Genomic DNA, 16,687 nt, shown 5'->3' on the forward strand with positions numbered 1-16,687 from the left:
ACAAAATATGTGTGTGAAATAAAATGTACACAATATTGCTAGGAGAAATTAAAGACAAGTAAATGGAGAAATACACTTTGTTCAGAGGTCAGAAGACACAATAGTGTTACGATATCAATCTTCCCAAAATTTATTTAGAAATGCACAGCTATCCCAAACAGAATCCCATCAAAGTTTTTGTTAAACTTTACAAACCGACTCTAAAATTCACATGGAATTGCACAAGGACCTACAATGGCGAAAAAGGGTGGGGAAAAAGAACATTGGGAGGATAACAACACCTCCCTGGAAGGCTTGTTAGTAAGTTAGCAGTCAAAACAGTGCTTTATCGTCTTCAAAACAGACACCTAGGTTGAAGAACAACATAGAGATTCCAGCCAATAGACGCACAAACACAAGCACTGAGGTAAGAAGGCAGGTTAGTGGGAAGGGATAGGGTTTAGAGCAAATGGTGCTGGGAAAACCAACTTTCTACATGGAGGGGAAAAAAACAACTTTGCAAGTTGCCTCATACAAATACAGGGAGTCCCCCCAAAAATGTATACACGCTGTAACAGCTGATAGCTCAATTTTGAAAATGAAATGTATCTTAATAAACACTGTCTTTATAATTACTCAAAGTGTGTGTACACATTTTTGGGACACCCTATATACCATACCCATGGTATATATCCATTCCACATGCAGAATTTAACACAAAGTGTTTCATAGACCTTAAAGGGAAACCTAAGCTATAAAACTTCTAGAAGAAAATAGAGACGGAGGAACATATCTGTGACTTTAATTTAGGTAAAAAGTTCTTGGATCCACAAAAGAAAAAATTTATAAATTGGTGCTCATAAAAAACTACAGATTTCTCTTCATTGAAGGGCACTTTAAGAGAATGAAAAAATACTGGAGAAAACATTTGCAAATCATACACCTAATAAAGGACTTGAGTCCAGAGTATACAAAAGCACTCTTACAACTCAGTAATAAAAAACAAGCAACCCAATCAAAACATTATCACAAAATTTAAATAAACATTTCCCCATAGAAGATATGCAACTAGCTAATAAACACATGAAAAGATGCTTAACACATTAAGAAACTAGCAGTTAAAGCAGCAATGAGGTACCATTTCACATTTATTAGGTTTGGCTTTAGTAATTTTTAAAAGACCGTGACAAATGCTGGGGAGAATGTAGAAAAACTGGCACCCTCACGCATCGCTGGTCGGAATGTACAATGGTGCATCTGCTTGAGAAAAAAGTGTGTCTCAGAAAGTTAAACATAAATTGGCCATATGATCTAGTGATTCCACTCTTAGGTATATACCCAACAGAGTGAAAATACGCATTCACACAAACGCATTTGGTTATTTCTTTGATGTATATTATGAACATTTACTGATAATATCTCCAAATTGGCAACAGCTTAAGTACCCATCAATTGCTAGATAGACAATGGAAAACCATTCTGTAGTAAAAGGGAAAAAGTGGAGGTACGCTCTACAACGTGGATGAACCTCACAAACATGATGTGAGTGGAAGAAACCGGACCCAAGAACCCACACAGTGTATGGTTTGATTTACGAGAAATACCCAGAAAAGGCAAAGCTACACAGAAAAGCAGATGTGTGGTTGCCCAGCCATCATCCTGAGGTGAAGAAGAGGTCCTAAAGCTGATTAATGGTGATGGTTGCACAACTTGGTCAATCGCTTTAAATTTAAAAAACAAATTTACATTTAAGAAGCATACTTACAAGGGTGACATATCTGCCATGCAAAATATGACGATCAAGATAGGTTAAAACAGGCCAAAGGAGTGGTTCAAAAATGTACTAAGTGTGTCCCCAAAGTTTTTCGAGGATTTCTGATCAAAACTGTATTTTAGGGAGGTAACTCCTATAGTTGTTTGAAGGACGGATCAGATATGTGAGCACGACAGGCCTGAAGTAACAGAGCTACTAAATATGATACCTTTCGGTGGAACACGTGCCGGGTGTAAAAATCTGAGCTTAATCGAGGCCCATTTCAAAAGCTCAGGCCCCAGAGTAGACAAAAGACTCTCCTCGCTTCCTCAACATCTCGCCCCAAATAACCAACCCCCGGGGCAGGCAGAATCAGAGCCCAGTGAGGGCAGTGCCTCCGACGCGCAGCCGCCTTCTCGGCTCTGACACTTGACAATGTTGGCGCAGCGTCTGAGTCACACTTCCCTGATGCAGCAGAAGTCTGTCTCCTGTCCCAGCACATCCTGTCGCTGTGACAAGTCGGAAATATGACAGGGCTGATGTTCTGTGCCAAACTGCGTTCAGCGGGTGACTGAGGTCCGTTCGCTGCCTGAAAACTAGAGCCATCTGCCAGCGGGAGGTGAGTGACACCTGAGACCTCCAACACGGAGTTTAAGAGCAGGTGATGTCCATGCCATTCTGGTTGGGACAAAGTGCATGGGTCAAAGACAGGATGTTTTGCAACATCAAGGGTTGCCCGAGCTTGGACGACGGGGACTGCCTCCCCAACAATTCCTTGCTTAGAATTCTAGGAGAATCGCTGCTTCCTCTAAAAATCTTCCCTTAATCACGCCCTAATGTGATCCTTCCTCCAAAACCTTCCTGAAACCATCACTATTTGGACTTTGGTCTTGGCTGCCTTTGAACCACGGCCAGTTCTACACGATGTGCTGGACCAGGCAGCGGACACGTCTGCTCGGTTGTCACTCACGCTGACATCGCCTCTCATTCCGTCACCCGGGAGGGACCAACCCTTTCAGATGTGTCGGAAATCCAACCACCGTCCATGGCACCCTCTCAGGTTTTGGTGAAGGTTAAGTAGGAGGTAGGGGAGCTTGGATGCAGACCGCACACTGCAGGGCGGCTCGCACGGTGGGAAGCCGGCCTGGACGATGGAGCTGTGCGGGGCGGGCAGGCCGGGAGGGACCCTGACGGGAAGGACCAGAGTGTGCTGGAACTCACTCGGGACCCAGGGCTCCCTCCTCTGAAAGAGAAGCTCCATTCCACAGTGTAAGTGCTCAGGCTGACCGAGGAAGTCACAGGGACACGCTTTCTAACGTCCGAACAGCGTGAGCTCCACAGACAGACGCCCGGTCAGACATGAAGTCACCGAAGGAACCGGAGATCAGGCAGCTGGAAAGAGTGGTGTCAGGTGACCAGCGCTGAGACTGCGATCAAGCGTGGCCGCTGTTTCTTCTCCCACGTACGTCCTGTCATTTCATGCTTATCAAAATCCCGGAACATTAAGTAAAGATTATGCCGAGTATGGGTCAACGGAGGAATTTAAAAATATCGAATCTACATTAGGAAGATGTATAAAATCATTCATGTGAGAGTTTACATTTTCAAAGAGGCAAACCTGTTATTAGAAAAACTCAAATATATTTAACTAGAGGCCTGGTGCATGAAAATTCATGAACTCAGGGGGTCCCTCAGCCCTGCCTGTGCCCTCTCGCAGTCCAGGACCCCTCGGGATGTCCACCTGCTGGCTTAGGCCCACTCCCCGAGGGATCAGGCCTAAGCTGGCAGTCAGACATCCCTCTGGCAGCCCGGGAGCCCTCTGGGGATGTCCACCTGCAGGCTTAGGCCTGCTCCCCAGGGGATTGGGCCCAAGTTGGCAGTCAGACATCCCTCTGGCAGCCCGGGAGCCCCCGGGGGAGCAGGCCTAAGCCGTTAGTCGAACATCCTTAGCGCTACTGCCCGTCGCTGCACTGACCAGCCATGAGCTGGCTTCTGGCCTGAGCCGTGCTCCCCCTGTGGAAGCTCATTGACCACCAGGGGGCAGCTCCTGCATTGAGCGTCTGCCCTCTGGTGGTCAGTGCACGTCATAGCGACCAGTCATTCCCTGGTAGTTCGGCAATTAGGGTCAATTTGCATATTACCCTTTTATTATATAGGATGTTTCATGCCCAACAATTAACTTGTTTCCTATGATTTTATACAACAATAGTCCAAAAAGTATTTCCCTCTATTAACAGATCATAGATTCTTTACCTAAGATTGGAAACTCCCTAATATTTGAGAAAAAATGTTTTTATATATTTTTGCTTCCTTTTCTAAGGTGGAGACCCCTAAGTTTCACCCAATTTGCAAAGAAGCCCGGGACTCCCCAGGTGTGCAGCTGTGCCCACCCCTGCAATGGGACGGCCGGTGGGGCGACAGCACAGCAGAGGGCTCAGAAGCCTGCTCACCTGTGAGCGCTGGGGACCACGGGTGCCCTCCAGGAGCCGGCCCCACAGTGTGTGCCTCACGCAGCCGCAATGCCTGCCCCGCGACACCACTGAGGCTCGCAGGGAAATCGGAGCCCACACACAGCCTCTGCCCAAGTAGGACACGAGGAGCAGATGGCAAAGTGCCGGGAAGGCTGTGCCTCTGCCAGGGGGAGGGGGGGTGGGGGGGTGGGATGGGGAGGCTGCAGGGCCTGCAATGAGGAGTGAGTCAGACACGGAGTTAGGGTCGGGGGCCGAGAACGCTCACAGCCCCCAGAACCCCACATCTGTCACTGCCCCTGACCACGGCGGCCTCCAAGGAGCAGGGCTGACACTCTGCCTCCACCTTCTGACGTCCTTCAGCCGATTCTACTCAGGAGCCATACAAAGAAGGGGATTCTGGGAATACTCCCGACTCCACGTGGCCAATTTAACACCCAGCAAACCTCCCACGCCATAGTTCTACTGCCCCGAGTCTAAAAGTGCTGGGAAAACACAAAAGACAAAACACTATCAAGGACATGAATGAAGCTAGAAGAAATTACAAAAGTACTCGGAGGCCACAAACAACGCCAGTGAAGGACATCAGGGGGCGCACATCTGACCCAGGGCTCCCACCGTCTGTCCCTGCAGAGTGACAGCACAGACAGGCAGGAGCCCCAAGGGACCTGCACGGAAAGTGGACGTAAGTTCTAACCTGCAAACGAAGAACTTGGCTTCGTGGCCCCGACTCAGGTGCCGACAGGGGGGCCCTGCCTCACCAGGTTGGGGAACCACACCTCACTGTCTGCAGAACCTCAACCACCCAAGCTGAGCGGGAAGATTAAAGTGGCCTCGGGGGGTAAGTCCCTTGGCTTCCAGCCAGAGGCAAATCCAAATACTCCCCAAAAGAGTCCCCAACATAAGGAAAGGAACAAACCAAAACATTAACAAGGCGCATGAGCAACAACTAGAAATAATAAACAGCATCCGACTCAATAAAAATAGTAGATTCAAAATGTAAAATAATCGTATTTCATTGTGTTATGAGCAAACAAAAGAGAGACACAAAATATTGACAAAGCACGAGAGAGGAATGATTACACAGATTTTTTAAAAAAAACAACAACACAGAAAAACCCTTAACAAAATAAAAAAGATACAGTGACATTAAAACGCATGGGGTTACAGCAGATGCGGAGAGACCTGGTGGACGGGGCATAGGCCTGGAGGAAGACCGAGAGTACAGAGTGGAGAGAGAGAGGAATGGAAAATACGAGAGAAATGACGAGTGAGGTGAGGGAGGCTAGCATACGTCTAACGGGAGTTTCAGGAGGGAATGAAGAGATGGGGAGAGGCACTATTTGAAGATATACTGTCCACGATGCTTCCATACACAGGAGAGATGTGTCATCCAAATCACGAAAACAATGAGTCCCAAAGAATGAACAACAACAAGTATCCGCTAGAATCCTATCAGAGGAGAAACGGTGGGGCGCTGAAGTCAGGGATCGTAAAAGCAGCCGAGAGGAAAGACGGAGGGATGAGTAGTCGGGCAGCTCGTGGGCAACAAGGGTGCCCGGAGGACAAGGTCCCAGTCCAGACGGGGCACCCAACAGCACCCAGGAAGGAGGGCGGGCCAGAGGGCGGAAGGAAGGACCGCAGCGGGAAACGAACGCCGCATCCTCTGCACACTGAGCACACCGACCCCGGAACCACGCGCTGGCGTGTTCTCGGCCTCCTATGAAGCGTCACGCCCACACAGCCTCAGCCCCGACTGCGTGCTACCTGGAGCCCTACCACCCAGATGGTGCGGTGGAGAAATCCCGGGGTCCCCCGGCCCCAAAGTCAGCTGGCAGACAGGAGCTCCCCCTGTGTGGAAAGGGGTGAGGTAGGGGAGTGGGGCTCGGCCACCTCCCTCCCCAGTCAGGGCAGAATCCTTTGCCCTCTCCCCCACGTCCGTCTCTGCGGAAGCCATGAAAGTGTGCCGTGCCCTCATCTGGACAGGGCACCCTAACACGTTCCACAGCCCCGCACTGACCGAGCGCAGCAGGGTCCAGAGCCCCCGGAGTGACGCGGCGGCCAGGAAACCGCCTGTGACAACGCCCGCGCCCCAGCCAGGCAGCCCTGGCGCCCATTCGTCAGCGAGAACCTGCAGCCGAGAGGAAAGACAGCACGTTTTGCTCAATTGAGAGTCTACTTGAAATTAATGGGGAATAAATGTTCCAAATTCAAACCTTTCAAGGGACAATTTTCATTAAGCCCGGGCTCAGCTTCATTTCCGATCCACCGCCGCGGGGAGGGACAGCTGCTGGGCCCAGGCACCGTGCGGGAGGCGCGGGGGCCGCGCGCTTTATAGAAAGAGCAACCGCCCTCTGACGCTCACGGGAGGAAAGGGGCGTCTGTGCGAATGTGATGACGTGTGATCGCAGGGCGCGGGCCCCCCGAACCCTGGAGGCTGCGTGGAGGTCGTGGGCACATCGGAGGCGCCACACAGCTCGCCGTGACTCTCCCATGGACACGGGTATCCTGGCCAGCAGGGGAGCGGTGAGGGGTGGACAGCCCCCCGGAAGCAGGACACGGTCCTGGTCCCCGCACAGCTGGTATGCGACGGCGTGGGCAGGGTGCTGCGGGGTGGGGGGTGAGGGGTGGGGGAGGCGGTGCGGGGGGCTGATGTCCTGCGGCTCGTCCCACCTCCCGTTGCCTGGCTCCACGTCCAGCACAGCCCGGGACTTGGGGTCGGACACATGACAACACGAGCTCCCACGACGTCATGCAAGTTTCCAACCAGCGGGTGAGGCAGGGCGGGGACACATACACACACACCAGACTGCTCCCTCTCATGGTGCTAGAAAGCCGCTTCGACACCAAGCCAAGTCTGTGTAAACGACGCCAGGGACACCGACACAGCCTTAGACAGTGACACTTTAGCTGCAACCCCACCCCCCACCCCAGACGCCAAGGGCCGTGGTGAACCCAGAGCCCCCGCGCACAGGGCTCCGCCATTCACACGAGAGGAAGGGGTGTGGCATAGAAACACTTGATGCAAGTTGGATGGATAAATAGATGAGTAGATTGTTACACTCTGTTGGATGGACGGATGGATGCGTCACCTCAATGCCCGCCGTCCCACAGCTCACAGGCTCTTATGAGAAGGCCCAGCCACCAGGTCATCCGGTACCTGACTCCTGATGAGAGCCCACTGGCCAGCGACTTCAGAGCCCTCTCCTGGCCGAGGACCGCTTCCGACCCTCTGGCCCTTGGCGGGACTCCCTCTGCTCACAGGTCCCACGTGGGTCCCGGGCAACGCGCTCACAAGACACCCCTGAACTGGAAAGGCCCGCGCACATGCCCAGGTTTCCCACCCACCTCATTTGCTAACACGTGTTTAACGAAAAAGAGCAGACGACTCAGATGTGACCATCTGATTCTGCAGGCAGCTTAGTGCTCGTGGATCCCACGGGTGAGCTACGGCGGACACCCGGCCCCAGCGCCCACGGGCATGGAGCCCTGAGGAGGAGGCACTTGGCAGAGCCTGGCTACAAATGGTGTCCACAGGCGGCCCCTGTCTGTTCGCTGTGGACGGTCTTAGAGAAGGGGGGGACCCCTACCGAGATTCTGAGGTCAGGGTCACCAGTGGAGTCGGAGGATGGGGACTCAGAAGAGTCGCTCTTTCCAAAGCTTTTTTCACATACAGAGTTTCACGGGATGGTCCTGCTGCATCCACGTGGCGACCCAGCCCATCCAAACCCACTCCAACAGGCCCAGCGGCGGAAGTGGGGACTCGGGACAAGGACTCCTCCTGCCCGGGATGCGCCCCTCACAGAAGCAGGGAGCAGCCTGGGGTCCTTACCATGGGCCCGAGGCACCGCACCCGGGTGACACTGACACACGGAAATCTTGCTATCCGCCCGCACAGCTCAGTGGAGAAACCTCTCTCTGGTCAGCCGACACGGTGGCCACCAAGGGTCAGGGGCCTGCGTCCCGGTGCAGAGCCAGGGGGTAGCAGGTGAGTGCCACACGGGGGGGGGGGGGGAGGGGGGACGGATGGCGGGGGAGAGGGGTGCAGGGTTTCCTTATAGAGCCACCAGGTCCATACAGGAAACGCTCTGCTTGGCCCTGTGGGAATTTCAGATTAAACTCTACCTAAAAAAAACCAGAAAAGCGTTTTAGAAGGACGCGGCCAAGGACACGGGAGCACAGCGGGGAGGAGAGGAAAGCGGCGGGGCCTGAATTGCCGCCTCGGCCACTCACAGCTTTTCCTCCCCGTCGCTCAGCCGAGACGAGTGAGAGGGGAGGTGTCCGGGACCCTCCAGCTTTTAAAGATTCCCAGTGAACCATGTTACTCTCGAAAATGAAAACACGATTCATTTGTGGCTGGAAGTGCGGTTTGAAAGGCACTGCGTTTCTATCCAGAAAAAGTAACTCTTGGTGTCTTGGGGGGAGGGGTGTGGAACTCAAGGGCCACCCACCCTCTCTTCACACAAAGCTTTGCTCCCCCATCAGGCGAGGGGTGAGCGGCCTCCGCCCCGAGCGCCCGGCTGATGTTCACCTCCCTGTGGGGGCAAACCAGCAGGTCCCCGGCCCCGGGGCTCTGGGGACGAGCAGCGGGGTCCCGTTTGTCTGTCTGTCTGACAAATTCAGGGTCTCCGTTTTTATAAGGATTCGCAGGATCGGGACCTTCCTGGATTCCTTTCCGACAGGAATCAGTATGGAAATAGATGCTCTCTCTGCTGGAATGTTATCAACCTTGATTTGGAAGCAGGTGGCAATCAGTTTGTATTTATTCTGGGAGCTCAGCTTGGACCCGATGTTATTTCTGAGGAACTCCGTACCCTCTGAGGAGACACACTCCACTCCGATGTGGTGATGACGTGAGGTAACTAAGAGCCCCCTCTCCTAATCAGTCTGATTGGAAATTCAACTGAACTCAACGTGCCACTCAAGAGGGAGTCCCCAAGCGCAATGTCTGCAAGCGTGCAAACCACACATTGCAGGTGCCAACATCCAGGGAGCCGCCGCCCCGCCCCGCCCCGCCCCGCCCCAAGGCAGCCCCCGCGTCTTCGCTGCGGTGCACAGTGACCAGGTAGAAGCAGCACCCAGCACCCAGCACCCAGCACCCTGGGCGGGCCTGCTGTCAGGGGGCCGGTGCCTGGGCCAGCGCCTCCTGCTGGACGTGGGAAGCAAGTACAGGCTCTCCATTTGCAGGTAAGTCAGAGTGACGCCCGGTTCCCATCACACCTCTGTGGTATTTCCTTCATCACACTTCTCCCAATTGTAACTAAAGTGTGACACGTGATTACCTGAGGAATGCCCATTTTCTCTTGTTTGTTTCTATTCGTGTTGAGTGCCCATCTTCCCCGCCAGGTGAAGGTTGTTATGGCAGGAACCTGTCTCCTTAATCCCATTATCCCAGCAGGAATGCCATGCCAGACATGGAGGACATGCAGTGAGCAGTGGTGAAGGAATCGATCAATCAGCTGATGAATGAATGAATGAATCAATCAATCAATCAATCAATCAATGTTCTATTTTCTCTTTGGGGCAGTCGGTGGCATCATCAGAGAGAACAGAGGCGGGACACTTTCTCTCTGATGTAGAAATCCGTGTTGGAATAAGGTTACATGGATTCCTCTTACAACCTCGATGTGTTTGGATCCCAGAGCTAATGGACCCCAACAGACCCCGTGACGGTGAGCGCCAGACTCATCCCAGAGCAGAGTCCACAGCCTGGACAGACCCCGTCCTCAGTCATCCTCGCGGGGGGTGGGAGGGACATGATGACCCATCTGGGCCCGCACCCAACGGCAGTCTCCTAACTGCACTGGAGCCCGGGCCGCCCCTCCCCAGGGGGCATGCGGCACGCAAATCCCTCCACAGGGGTCCAGAAAGACATTCGCGGAAGAAGGGCCTCGTTCCAAATTCAAAATGCTCTCAGCCGCCAGGGTGCGGTGCATTTGAGGGAACAGTCCTGTGTGTACAGGGTCCAGAGGAAATGGTCAGCTGTGTGCTTTCTTTGCACATGCACACCACACACAGCTTACACACACGCACCACCCACCACACACACAACATGCACAACACACAAATACACAACCCAACACACATGCAACACAAGATATACCCACAACACACACATATACACACAACACAAAAAACACCACAAACACACAACACAGCATATACAACACAATGTACACACAACACAGCATGCACACAACACCCAAACACAACACAGCATGCACAACACACATGACATAACATACACCTATACACGTACAACACAATATACACAACACAGCATAGACACACGACACACACATATAAACACATATGTGTGCATGACTTGCATACAGTACACATGCATACAACATATAAAGACTCACAACTCCTACACACACACACTGGACCCTGTTTGGGGAGCCTGAGCAAACTCAAATCTAAAAGCACAATGTTGAAGTTGCATCAAGCTCCCACCCCAGGAGTGTACGCGTGTGCAGTGCATGGTGACTTCCTCCCCGGGGAGGACAAGGTGGACGGGGGGAGTAAGCGTAACTTGACAGTGGACACACCTGACAAACATGACCTTGGCCAGGTGGTCAAGGTCAGCATCCACAGCAGGAAGTCATGTTGACGGCCCATACCCTTGATATGATGTGATAAAAATGGCACTTCCTCTGTGGTTTTCCTTCTAAAACCACATAACCCCAATCTAGTCCTGAGAAAACATCAGGCAATTCCCAATGGGGTGCATCCACAAATAGCTGCTCCATACGCCTCCAGCTGTCAAGGTCACCAAAAAGAAAGACGACTGAGAGACTGCCACAGCCACAAAGAGCCTACGGAGACAGGAGACGAAATGAAATGTGATGCCCGAGGTCGCGTCCAGGGACAGAAACAGGGCGTCAGGTAAAAGCCAAGAAGGAAAGAATAAAGCATGGGCATCTATAACCACGTGTCTGTACCGTGCGTTAGTTACAGCGCAGGCACCGTAGAAGAGTGAGGTGTTAATAACGGGAAACGGGGTGTGGAATAGGCCGGGGCAATCTGCCTACTGCTGCAACTTTCCAGGAAATCTAAAACTACTTTAAAATTAAAAGTTAATAAAAACTGAAGATATTCGTTTGCTGTGGGTGTGTTTGGACCCACGTCCTCCCCCTCCTCAGTCTGGCCGGAGCACGGGGGCCCATTCTCCGTTTGTTCCCTTGGAATTTGCAAGCTGACCCCTAAAGGGGTCATTGCAGGTTCCAACAGCGGAAGAGGAAGGACATGCATGCCTGTTATAAATAGGATCATTTAAAGTGAAATTGTCGCATCTTGACCCAATGCAGCATGTACACTCTAAAGAGCAAGGCATTCTGGACCCACCATCACCCATTTAAAAATTCGAGGACAGGCCAGCTGGAAACCTTACCGATTTCTGTTTTTTTCCTCTTAAACTTGTATTTCCATTCTCCTCCCACGAACTTCATCCCAATGGAATCAATGTTTATGCAGAAAATGGTGCCATTCATCATCCTATCATCCTTCTCTGCTCAGGAATATTGGATGTGTGTGTGTGTGTGTGTGTGTGTGTGTGTGTGTGTACTTTTACTTCTAGTGACCATAGGATGCTAAGTGATAAAAATAATTTTTGACTGGATTGAATTTTTCCACATTATTACAAGTGCACAATCAAAACAGCATAAATGTAATCTATGTTTTGATAGATACATATCAAACAAAAAATGATATTTTATTAAAGTGCACTATTGAATGAAATGGGGCTGATTTTTCCAAATAGTCCATGAGTTTTCGGATGACTCTAGTACTGATTGCTAGATTGGGTTTGGGGTCAAAGACTGATTCTATTTCCATTTATTTTTATAGATGTATGAACTGAGAAAACTCGCTCACCTAAAATGTGTAGATGAGAATGGAGTTTTGGTATAGCTGTATTACTCAAAGCTTTGGACTTCTTCCAAGATACAGAATAAAAATTACATAGCAAGCACTCTCTCTCTCTCTTTTCCCCTCTCTCTCTCTCTCTCTCTCTCTCTCTGGCGCACCCCCATGCATTTCCCCATCCCCTTCTCCCAAGTGCATTTTCCTTCCCTCTCTCTTGCTCCTAAGCTCTCAGGGCCCTTCCTGTGCATCTGTAACTTGTTTTCTTCTATGGCTCACTTCTTCTCCCTCAGTGAAAGCTAAATAAGCTTTTGCTTGTTAAAGAGAAGAAAAAGCACATACACATAGCAAGCTCTCATTTAAATGAGTTAAAATCTCAGATGAACAACTAGACTAGGTCTTCATTCCGTTTTGCCTGGAAACCCAGTCATTGGAACCATTTCACTTGCAAAAAAATGCAGCTCACCCCTTAGCACATTTCTTTTCCCAACACATCCGCCACCTCTCTGGCTCCCGACTGGCTGCTGGTCTTCATCCCCAGGTGTGCGGCCGGGTACGACCCAGGAGGGCAGGCGTCCTGCCAAGGCCCGCCTTTGCCGTGCGGGGAGGGAGAAGGGCACAGCATCTCACCAAATGCACAGGCGAGGGGCCTCGTGGACGGGGTGAGGCTGGCTCCCGGGGTCCTGGGCAGAGCAGCAGAGTTGTGACCAACCTGGGCTCTGGGGCCGATGACACTCGCTGGAGGCAAATAATTTAACCTCTCCAAGCTCAGTGTCCCGGTCCGAGAGCGAGGATCACGGTAGGGCCCTGGGACTCTCCTTAAGTATGAAATCCCGTGGACGTGGACACAGCCCCACCACGAGACGTGGACACAGCCCCACCACAGATCCCTGTCTCAATGAGAGGGGCAGTGAGTCGTCCAGCTGACCTGGCCAAGGGCGCCGCAGAACGTCAAACGTATCTGACCGACAGCCTGACGCCCGCTCTGGGCCAGGTCACATCAAGGACTCAGCCACAGCCCTGTCCCCAGGGAAGACCCCAACACCTTCTGCAGACCCTGGAGGCAGGGCAGCAGGTGGCCGCACCCTGAGAGGACGTGGTGTCCAGGCCCCCGAGGTGCCACCGCCTGTTTCTGCTCCTCCAGGGCACAGCAAAGGAGACTTGTTGGCAGAGCCGAGGCTGCCTGCGTGGACGCCCAGAAATCCAGCTGGCCCGGGACGGAGGGCTGCGGGGAGGTGCTCCACCCCCGAGCCCTCAGCTCCCCTGTACTTAGGACGACAGCGGGATAAGGATAATGACCACGTAATTATCGGTTACCATGAGTAGCTTTGTTTCTGAAATAAAATGTAGCCGTGGGCTGGTTCCTATGCAGGAGGAAGGACACAATCTCACTTCCAGGAGCGGGTCCCCTGAGGGTGGAGCGCCCAGCCCACATCCAGCCAGAGGCCGCCCGTCACAGGCCCGGGGCACCCACGCAGCTGGCCCTGCTCCAGGGAGCAGGAACCTCGGGGCCACGGATTGCAGGCCGAAGACCAGCACGAGTCAGGACAGATCCAGCCTCTGGGCCTAGAGCTCCTTCATCCCCAGGACCCTGGGAGGTCTCTCCAGGCCGACCAGAGGCACGCGCCCATTTTCCTTCCATCCGAGGAGACTGTTTCTGCCGTTTGAGGAAACCGAGCACAGAATTGCATTTCCCGTTTTAGTTGAGCTACAAATGCCGTAACGGCTACATTGAAAGCTACTGCGGCTTTGTAATATTGCCTTCAAGAGCCGAAGGACAATTACTGACCAAAAACAAAAAGCAATGTATGCAGATGGTCCCTTGCTATGGGGGTCCCTTAACAACATCAGGCTGGAGGGACAACCAAGGGGGGTTGTTGGGCGATACTTCCGATGTCCTGCGCCCGCGTCTCCTGACACTTTGCAGCCTCTGCCTGTGCCCTAAACGTGGGTCTGACTGCTAACGACGCTGGCTGCTTCCCGAGGTTCCCCCCAGAGTCGAGCATCGTAATTAAAATTCACAGCAGCTGCTGCTAAAAACATGTAATCTATGCACTGAGGAAAACCAGCAAAACAAAGAATTATACCAGGCCTGGAAAATGGTTTAAGAGAATTTCAAACAATGAAGCAAACAAACACGGAAAAGGGACCGTGGTACTGGCTCGCTCCATCAATAGAACAAAAAGACCGTCTCCGGGGAGGATGCTGGCCCCCGCCCCTCCGCTCGGGCTGGCGGGAAAGGGCCCAGCAGAGGAGAGTCCCGCCCTTGCCAACCATCAGTCTAGACCCTGGAAGAAAAGAGGGAGACCTGGCGTCTCCCGTTCTCCCCGCCTCTGGCAGCAGCCGGTCACCGCCTGACTCTCCAGGTCACCGGCCTGCAGTGGTCCCAGCCCTGCATCCACTGGGAGACGGACGGTCCTGGGCTCCCAGGCTCCCACCGCAGGGCACCTTGTTCTGGGACCCGTCAGCCTGGCTGTCACACCTGCTGGACCTGTTTGGGCAGCACCAGTGTCTGTGGCATGGAGGTGGGAGGGCACAGGTGGCTGCACAGCTTTGGGTCCACAGAGGGTGCTGACCCGGGCTGGGGCTCCCCTTTTCCACACAAAACCACCCTCAGGGGCAGTGCCCACATGGAGCCCGCACCAGCCTCTCCCCAACGAGGGGGGTCTGACCCTGTGCCCCTCCCTGGACGGAGCTGGAGGAAGGAAAGCCACGACTGCAAGGAGGCGCTCAGTCCTCCTGGAAACAAGAGCTGGTTGTGCTCGCAGCTTGAGCCACGGCGGGTGGACAGTGCATTTATGTGGCCAACACGCAGCCATTAAAATTTGTCAACATCAGTTCAAATGTGTGCTCCAGGGTCACGGACCAGGAGGCCTCCGTGCTGGAGGCGAAGTCCAGCGGGTCATAACAGATGCGAGAAGTCCTCGAAAGGTTGAGTGGACTCTTTCAGCAGGGCTGCAAGTCTGCATGTTATTACCTGCTGCTGGAACAGCCGAAGGCAATTCCCCCAACCTGATGGGCCTCTGCTGCTTACCAAACCTTACCTTTGATATGTATATCTGCTTTGCTAGAGGGAAAAATGTGTGAATAAAAAGCCCTGGGTGCGGAGATTTGGAGATTCGAGGAGCTTAGTCACTAGAACTAAGTTTCCATCTGGCACCCCAATAGGCCTTCCAAATTCATATTTCTTCTCCAGTCTCTCATTCATTTATGCACAGCCCCTTCTCCAGATTCCTTGAACCCTTGTAAATGGGAAAAGACCCCGGCACCTCCAGGCCTGCCCTTCTACCTCAGACCCTCAGCACCCTCTGCAAGGACATGCTGACGGCTGGGGCATGTGTCCACGTCCGCCAGGCTCTGTGGGCTCCTCATGGGCCCCCAGACAGTGCTCAGTAAATGTTGGTTGAGTGAAGGGAACAGAGCATTTAAGCCCCCGCTGCCCTGTCCTCCACCCGCAGCCCGCTGCCCACAGAACAGGCAGGTGTGACGTCTGTTCCACTGGCCGTAACCAAGGGGCCTCACACTGTCCTCACAGCAGCGTCCACCTCCTTGGACACTTCCTAGCATTTCAAGACACCTGTGTGCATCTGGACCACAGCAAACTGCACGGTTCTGAGGGTCCAGGGAGACACTGATTGGCCCCGGCTGAGGCACTGTGCCAACACACGGCAAGGCTCACCGAGGTGGCCTGCCCACAGGGCCCCGTCACAGGCCCCACAACCACCCTCAGGCTCCCAGCACGCCTCTGCGTGCACAATTTTTCTCCAGCAAAGCCCGTCCCCAGCCCTCGCTGGCGGTGCAAACAGCTCCTCCCTGCGAAGGCTCCCGCTCACGGCCAGCGCCCACGGCATGCAAATGTGTCTGCGAACGCAGATACAATCACGGCGCATAATTGAAATTTCAAAATATGAAGAACCTAGAGTTTTAGGGATTTGGTTTTATAATAGAAATAAATAAAGGCTTGCCATGTTGGCAAATAAAAGCTGACAGTTAAGAAATTGGATTTGCATACCAAATATATCCCATTACGAATTAATCGGCAGCACACTCTGCTCTGAGTCAGTCCATAATTGGGGGTGAGGGAGGAGGGGGCAGGCATTGGCCCATCAAGACTTTCTACCCAGAATGGCCCCTAATTGTGAGCCCCCCACCCCGCCAGAGAGCCCCAGGCGGGCGGAAGGCGGGGGAAGCGGCCAGGCGGTCCACTGTGTCTCCATGACAACAGGAGGAGGACACATGACGTGGGTCAGCTTTGCTGTGTCCGGGGGATGTCCACGGTCACCCTGGTCACACCTGGAAGAGCTTGGAGCACGCGGAGAGGGACGGGCTCAGGCGCCCCTCAGAGAGGGACGGGCTCAGGCGCCCTCCAGAGAGGGACGGGCTCAGGCGCCCCTCAGAGAGGGACGGGCTCAGGCGCCCCCCAGAGAGGGACGGGCTCAGGCGCCCTCCAGAGAGGGACGGGCTCAGGCGCCCTCCAGAGAGGGACGGGCTCAGGCGCCCTTCAGAGAGGGACAGACTCAGGCGCCCTCCAGAGAGGGACGGGCTCAGGCGCCCCTCAGAGAGGGACGGGCTCAGGCGCCCCCCAGAGAGGGACGGGCTCAGGCGCCCTTCAGAGAGGGACGGG

The 16,687-nt window shown here is 53.3% G+C and overlaps 1 long non-coding RNA gene across 1 annotated transcript in view; it reads right to left on the reverse strand.

The window, feature by feature from the left end:
* Positions 1-1,126: 1,126 nt before the first annotated feature.
* Positions 1,127-16,687, reverse strand: part of LOC114232537 (uncharacterized) — a 34,409-nt gene continuing 18,848 nt past the window's right edge. The window contains exon 3 of the long non-coding RNA XR_008558756.1: positions 1,127-1,236. This is a non-coding gene — a long non-coding RNA (uncharacterized LOC114232537). The remainder of the gene's footprint in view (positions 1,237-16,687) is intronic.

The sequence above is a fragment of the Eptesicus fuscus genome, chromosome 17 (assembly GCF_027574615.1).
Source record: "Eptesicus fuscus isolate TK198812 chromosome 17, DD_ASM_mEF_20220401, whole genome shotgun sequence".
Taxonomy (NCBI): Eukaryota; Metazoa; Chordata; class Mammalia; order Chiroptera; family Vespertilionidae; genus Eptesicus; species Eptesicus fuscus.